Below are 8,434 nucleotides of genomic sequence, written 5' to 3'. Positions count from 1 at the left end.
CAAGTTTATAAGAGAATTATCAGTCTTATTATTATTAATATGATCAATAACAAGCCCATTCTCGATTAATCCGTTAAATGCTTCAAATACCACCCTATGAACATAATACTTCTTCTTTCCGGCACCAAACATCAAGTATCCGTGATTATTTTTCCATCCAACCGGCTTCTTCAGTCTGCGGTTTCTAACAATACCGTCGCAAGATGCCTCGTAATTAACGAGCACAGGATGCGGCTGAAATTCTTGGTTCATTTGTATAATAATACTACTTGTCTAATTTATTATTTGGTTTAATTATAAATCTTTCAACGTAGTCCTGGGGGGTTTTGATGACGAAGTCTGCGGTGGGGTCAATGACGGCGTTTTTAATTCGCTTGTCATAATAGCGTTTTAGTTCCCTGTATCGCTTTCCGCCACAATTGATACACAACTGCGATTTTCCTCTTACACCGACGTGGCAAACCAAGCACGGGAGGGGGCCAAGAGAACCATTACGAACGCTTTGTAAATGATACCCGCAGAATTCACCTCTGCATGATTTATTACACGGGGTTGTCGACCCAATCATCAACCATTTGCAGTGATTCATTATACTATATTCTTTCATTTAAATACTTGTTTTAATTATATGGATGAGTTCGAGAGATTAGCAGCAATTAAGCCCCGGAAAAATATTAAATTCAATCTCGATAGAGTCCTCAAGGACACACCAAAAGCGTTAATAAACGATAAAACCCTGTTGAGTAAAATACGCGATTGTATTAATGAATTCAAGCGTGATGGCGCATCTCACAGTTGGTCAACATTTCGAATTGATGGTGTTGTTGATGCTACCATGAACGACAACCGCGCAGCAATGATAATATCACAACTTGACGGTAAAAGGTATTTCTTCAGAGTAAAATTCATTGTCCGGGTGGAATCAGGCGATTGGATCATACGTGATAAATTTGAACCAGTTCTCAGCGATAAGAAAACAGTCATTGTCAGCCGCGACTCCAAGCCGGGGCTGTTAACCGGAGTTGACAGACCATACTATGAACGAGCGTATCCTGAAACAGCAGTTGTTTATGGAATATACCCGTTAAATAAGAAACCTGATATCGGAAAACTGAAACCGATGAAACAGTCAACTGGGATAAATTGTGTAGCAGAACGAATAATAGAGCATTTTACAAATGCGTGTCGAGGAAACAAATTGACTGATTTACGACGTAGCAAGATCAACCAGTGGGAACTAACCGTAAAAGAGCGTGGAGCAACCATCAGCGACATAGCAAGATTAGAAACGTCGTTGAGATTTCCAATAACCGTTACAACGATAACCGGTGAAGTATTATACGAATCGAAGTACAAATCGAAGGGAGCCCCAATCAAAATTATTGATCATAACGAACACGCATGGACGCCCGCGATCACAATATTTCCACGGGATAGAACAGTAAAGTATATACCCGAAGAATTCCTGGGAGAAGAATTCTCCAAGGACGGTTTTCTCGCGGAGAGGAAACTATTTGATGCTATCGCTTATTTGTGTAAAAACGACCCTGTATCAGTGTGGTTACTTCGCAGCGCTGAAAACGATGCGGATACCTTTGATCAGTTTGTAAGACCAAACGGCGAATTATATCGTACTGAAGCATTTCACAACAGGATGAAAAAAACCGCCATGGAATTTGAAGAGCATGATGAACAACTGCTAACAAATTGTTTTACGATTCCATCGGTTGTAGCTCATGTTGCAGCAAGGAAAAATGCGTGGAGACCAACGCGCAAGGAATTTCTACCGGATGTACAATCCAGTTGTTTGGAATATTATCACGGTGGACTATGGAACACTGAATACAACCGCGACGCTATGATCTCGGTTGATATGGTTGCCTGTTATCCAGCGAGTTTTCTCGGGTATGGATCCGCCGCTGAGTACTTTAGACGATTTGGACACCCCAGTCATGAAATGACTCGTGTTGCTATTAATGGACCACTGCCTGATTTTGATTTAACCGGATTCGCTCGCATAGTATCATTTGAATTCGCGGCAGGACTCCATCGCTGTTGCTATATTTGGATCGGTAGACACATGTCTGAAAAGAAGTGGCTGCCAATAGCGCTGCTACGGTATATGATTGATTGTAGCATGCTAGTTTCGTTGATTGTCAGTGACGCGATTATATCATACCGGGCGCAGACTGAAGTCTGGTTACCAGAACCGGAGCGTCTAGATAGCATAATTGACGAGTCCAGAAAAAACATTGATGCCGACGAGGAATATATCATCGAATGGTCCAGGAGGATATTCAACCAACGAAACCACGAGGCAAAAGATCTCGGTAGACGAATAATTGGTAAGTTCACACAAGGTGGAAAAAACTGCGACTACAAACGATATTGCTCACGGCTGATTATAGATGACGCAGAATATGATTTCGTAATCAAGGACGCAGTGGCGAAAAATAGATACGTGAACTGCAAAACAGCTTTCTTGTCCAATGGAACAAAGTTGGGTACAGTTGTTACCTACAGCGATGGAGACAGCCCGGCGTATCCACATTTGAGGGCGTCTATGCTGGGTTACGCCGCTATCAATTTATTCTCGATGATAAATAGATTCCCCGACACCGCGGTTAGAGTAGCCGTTGATTCGTTTTATATAGACGTAGCGTATAAGGGAAACGTAGCCGAGTTTACTAGTCCGGACGAGAGTTGGGGTACATGGAGAATTAAAAATGAAATACGACGCGATTATTCCCCGTCAGCAGATGTCACCGTTGAGAACAACTACTTACGCGGTGATAAATTGTCAGAATGGTCTAATGCACCATCGTGTTCTGATCCAATTTGTAGACACAAGACGGTTTATTTAAGCGGCTGTGGCGGGTCAGGAAAGACGACTCGGGCAATTGAATTATTTCGAACGCGGGCAAGTATAATCGTGCTTACACCGACCCATAGACTAGCGCGAGAGATAAAACAACGAAATGTTGACGCCGTTACTTATCACAGCTTTTTTCGATACAGCGGCGGTGAGTGGACTCCTGATCGAATGGGTGAAAAATTTATTCCCGACATTATCATCTGGGATGAGATATGTACTGTTTCGTTAGATACTTTACAAATGTTTCTTGAGTGGTTGCTGCGCGCGAATACAGCGGTAATCATGTGTGGGGATTATGGCCAACCACCACCATTTGTCGGCGAGGGTCCACATGATTGGTTAAGGGGTTTTGTGGACTATTATGAAGAAACCGATACTGATTACCGAGCACTTGATGAACAACTGCGCGAGGTTAAAAAACTAATCAGATTACAGCCGGATAGAGTTCAGTGTGAAATAATCCGCGAGGTGATTCCGGAAACGTCGTTGAATGAATTCTGGGAAACATGGAGACCAAACGATTTGATTGTAGCGAGTAGAAAGATAGTCAGAGACACACTTCAGCGGAAGTTGTTTACGTTGCATAAGGAAAAGTTTCCAACGCGTCCAGTGCCGTTATGTTATAGACCCGCGGACACACGGCGGCAGAACATTGAAGTTGAAATTCCAGGCCCGACAGCGTCGGGGACAAAAAAACAAATTCTCGTGCTGAATGATATCGTGCTCGTTGATATCAGCGTCGTCGAGGACGCGCTACGTGCTGATAAATCCCCGTGGACGCTAGGATACGCAACAACAATACATTCCTCGCAGGGATTAACCATCACGGACACAATTGTTTGGATAGTTGATAATCGCATCGAATGGTCGAATCTAGTCTATCTTGCAGTGTCCAGAGTACGAAGGATAAATCAGCTTCGAAGAATTGTTGTTGACGAAGTCAGTGACGGAGTCACCAACGACAAAGTCACCATCGATGCAAGCGTCATTGATAGAAAACTCTCGGGTTACCGCCAACAGGATAAAAAAAAACAGCGGCGTTTTGATATTGATGCCGAATTAATAATCTCGCTACGACAACAACAGAATAATCACTGCGCGAGTTGCAATTGTATAATGAGTTGGCGTTATTCGGATAAAGACACTCGCCAATTTACCGTGGATAGGATCGATAACAGTCTCGGTCATGTCAAAAACAATGTGAGGTTGACCTGTCTTGAGTGCAATAGACGCAACGGCGCTAGTTAAGACCACGTGGGGGCAATTGAGTATCGTTAGGTATCACTTGTAGTTGCTCGCGTGTAAATCCGCGCTGAGGAGCAGTTGAATCCAGTCTATAGATCGGTGGTCTACCAGTTGATCGTGTTATCGTTGATATGTTATGTGTGGTAACACTCCAAATAGGATCAGTAGCTCTTTTTTTACCGCCTTCAAGCTCTCCTGGTTCATACAGATATCTCACGGTGACATTGCCGAGAATCGACTTGGAAACGCTATTTATTTTTGATTTTCCGGGTATATACTCGTATTTAATCGCGTCGCTGGGCTTCATGTTGATTGCTCGGGTAATCTCGTTATTTAACGCTGCAATTACACCTGGCAACCTTTTGACCCATTCTCGAGATCGTTTTTCTTGGATGAATTCCTTCGCGTATTGATATCCAAATAACCGTTCAGCGAGAGTCCGATTGAATCGTTCAACAATTGCCTGATCACGATGTAGCGCAGTATGACCTCGTCGTATCGCGACGCTATGATGTTTCAGCGTTGATAAAACAGCGCCGCGAAATTCACTACCAGGATCAACTTGTAATAGATTTGGCCAGCGCAGAGGGCCTCTTCGATAAATTCTTTCAAACGCAGCGACTACTTCAGTTGCTGACTTTGTTTTTAACGGCTCCGCTTGTTTGTATCGACTCGCAACATCAACTACGGTTAGCGCGTATTTGTAACCGTTGTCATGCGGCAAAAATAGTATATCAGCCTGATGAACTTCATTGGGTACGCTGACATCAAAGCGCGAGAAGTTAATTTGTTTAGGCGGTGGTAGATAGATTTGCCATATAGCCTGTTTGGATAACCAATTAGCCGCAGTGGTCTTTGTTACCTTTGCAGCGCTTGCAAGCTTACCAATTGCGGCCTTCCCCTTCCAGTATCCTCTCGGAGAATAATAGATGGAATCCATCGTTTTTCTTGGATGATTGTTATTAATTACCAGCGCCAATCATTAATTTACCTTTCATAGCCGATTTTACCAACCATGAGGCCAATTTTTCTTTGACGGATTTATCAGGAATAGCATTTAGCGCGTGAATTAATTTTACATCCGCGATATGACGCTGTTGCAGATCGCTACTTTTGTAAGCAACATCATGAGCATGACACGCCTTATCGATAGCGTTTATTGGATACTCACCGGGTTTGGGCTGATTTTGATCATCGAGTCTAATATCTAATCGTGTTCCGGGGCCACAGTAGTTATATCCTGGGAGGTGTTTTTCTCCTGGATACTTTGCCCACGGTGTTCCGGGGAGTTTTGCCAATTTGGCTGCGATGTCACCTCCTCGCTTTTTTTTAAAACATCTCCGGGTCTAATAGAAATAAATCTAAATTTCTTTGTACCGCATTGTACACACTTGCCAGTAAGGGCCGATCTGTTATTTCTTGTTGTAGCGGTTGTCATATCATTTGTGCCAGTACGTACTCTACACTTCACACAATATAGATCCATAATTTATGTATAGAGATATGAATATAATTGATTTTTCGGCGACTAAAACAAGAGAACCAGTTAAGCATGTTGCAGCGTTACCAAACTCGATCCGGATGATTATCATCGGACCATCTGGATCCGGCAAGACGCAATTGTTACTCAATTTAATAATGAGATGGATGAAGTGGGATAAGTTGTATTTGGTTGCTCCTAGCGTAGATGATCAACGATGCTACGAGGTGTTGAAAGATTTCAACGAGAATGCATCAGCGATCGCTAAAAAAAATGTTATTGAGTTTATTACAGATATCAATGATGCACCAGGTATTGATGATATTGACGGCGACGTTAACAATCTAGTCGTGTACGATGATGTTATGTTAGACAATCAAAAAAACCCAGCTAGGATATTTTCCAGAGGCAGGCATAAAAACACTGACGTGATATATGTCACTCAACGATACACTCAGATTCCAAAAGTAATTAGAGACAACTGTAATATTCTTGCTGTGTTCAACGGCGTTGATACACACACGCTACGAAATATTTGGCAGACATGGTGCGGCGGTGACATGGACTTTAATGTTTTTCGAAACTTTTTTAGTCATGCTCAGTCAACCCCACATGGATTCGTAACGATAAATTTACATGATCCTCGGACACGATATCGTATCGGACTTGACCAAATATTCGGTTAGTTGTAAATAATTTTCATTGTAAGCAGCAGAGGGGGCGATGACATCGACGCGGTCGTCGATGTACTTACCGGACGCTGACGACGCTGGGGATCGACGCGCAGAAGGTATTAATTAAACCAAATGACGACGCGACGATCCCCCAACGACGTCGTCGTTTTTTTTTTACCAGGCGCTGACGACACTAGATCGTTAAGTGCAGAAAGTAATAATTAAGCCAAATAACGATTGGACAAAATGTCCGATTCGCCCCCTCTGCTGCTGGATTTCCCATTGTCCCTCAAGTGTCTCTGTCATATAAGTCTACGGGCAATTCCCGTTTGTCCCTCGAGTGTCTCTGTCAATAAGTCTACGGGCGAATGCTAATTCCCGTTCGTCCCTCAAGTATCTTTGTCATATAAGTCTACGGGCAATTCCCGTTTGTCCCTCAAGTGTCTCTGTCATATAAGTCTACGGACAAATGCTAATTCCCGTTTGTCACTCAAGTGTCTCTGTCATATAAATCTAATGCTAATTCCCGTTTGTCACCTAATTATTGCTGCCATTTAAGTCTACGGGCAAATGCTAATTCCCGTTTGTCACCTAAGTATTGCTCACATATATGTCTACGGCGGTAAGGGCAAATGTTATTCCCGTTTGTTCTATTGCAGCCACATACAACTGCTATCAAGTAAATGTTTGTATGTTTGTCAGAGTACTTATCGTTGGTTCAATAATCATCATATTATAGCTTAAAAAAAATAAAACAACAAAACAAACAAAACAAAATTAACTTCCGAATTGTATTTTCTATGTGTAACGTAGGTAAGGAGTGGTTCTCATTACAACTGGTGGAAATTTAGGACAGAAACAAAATTTCATCTAGCTCATAGAGATGCTCATTGTTGGCACTCTACAGTTTCGTATTTTGCATAGGTTAGGATTTTAAACAAAAAAGAATTTCCCCGGCTTTCCTCACTGGTTATACTCGCTATTTGAAAAAAGACCTTGTATATCCCTGGTATAATTCAAAGAACCTTTAATTCCCTTTATTTTGGTATATGATTGATGGGTGTAATATGGGTTGCAAAGTATACAGCTTGGCCTTACTCCAGATGTGCATCTTCCCAAAAGTGCTAGCTCCACTTAGTCATTTTCACTTCATGAACTTCAGAGGTAAATTGTATTTAAAAAAAAAGAGCCGATAACATTTTTTACATTTTATATATCTGGTAATTCATTCGTTGCTCTTTCAGAAGCTGGTATTGTCTAGTCTGGCAAAATTCATTTTCCCTATTCTGATAGCTGCTATGGATAGTGTACTTTAGACTAATTCAGGCTGATTTTTTAGCACAAGGGAGCATTCATTTTAGTTAACAGGATGTTTAAATCGAGCACAATTTCCAAAAGTACAATATCCAAAGAAATATCATCCACATTAAATTAATGTAGCATAGAAGTATGCCACCATTCTCTCCATTGTGCATGTTTTAAATGCAAACAACTTCACCTTACATACGTCACTCCCTCAAAAGTACATAATAACTGGTGAGCGGCCCCCATTGTGACAATGGAGTCACCAATCATTCGCAACTTCGAGGTCAATCATAGTAATCGTAAAGATGGCGCTTTATAGTTTCGTATTTCGCGTAGGGGTTATAATTTAAAAGAAAAGGAATTTCGTCGGATTTCATCACTGGTTACACTGTCTATTTGAAAAAGACATTGTGTGTCTTAGGCATAATTCAAAGAACCTTTAATTCCCTTTGTTTTGGTGAATGATTGATAGGTGTAATATGGGTTATAGAGTATACAGCTTGGCCTTACTCCAGATGTGTATCGTTCAAAAACTGCTAGCTCCACTTGGTCATTTTCACTTCCTAAACTTCAGAGATACATTGTATTTTAAAAAAAGATCCGAAAACTTTTTTTTTTACATTTTATATATTGGTAATTCATTCATTTCACTTTCAGTGTCTGGTATTGTCGAGTCAGGCAAAATTCATTTGATCTATTTTAATAGCCGCTAAGGATAGTGTACTTCAGACAAATTCAGGCTGAGTTTTGAGCACAAGGGAGCAGTCATTTCAGTTGAAAGTGTGCTTATATCATTTACAATTTCAAAAGGTACAATATCTAAAGAAATGTCAGACACATTAAATTAAAGTGATA

Source organism: Sinohyriopsis cumingii, chromosome 19 (genome assembly GCF_028554795.1).
Source record: "Sinohyriopsis cumingii isolate HCF-2022 chromosome 19, ASM2855479v2, whole genome shotgun sequence".
NCBI lineage: Eukaryota > Metazoa > Mollusca > Bivalvia > Unionida > Unionidae > Sinohyriopsis > Sinohyriopsis cumingii.
Note: the sequence above shows the minus strand (reverse complement) of the source record.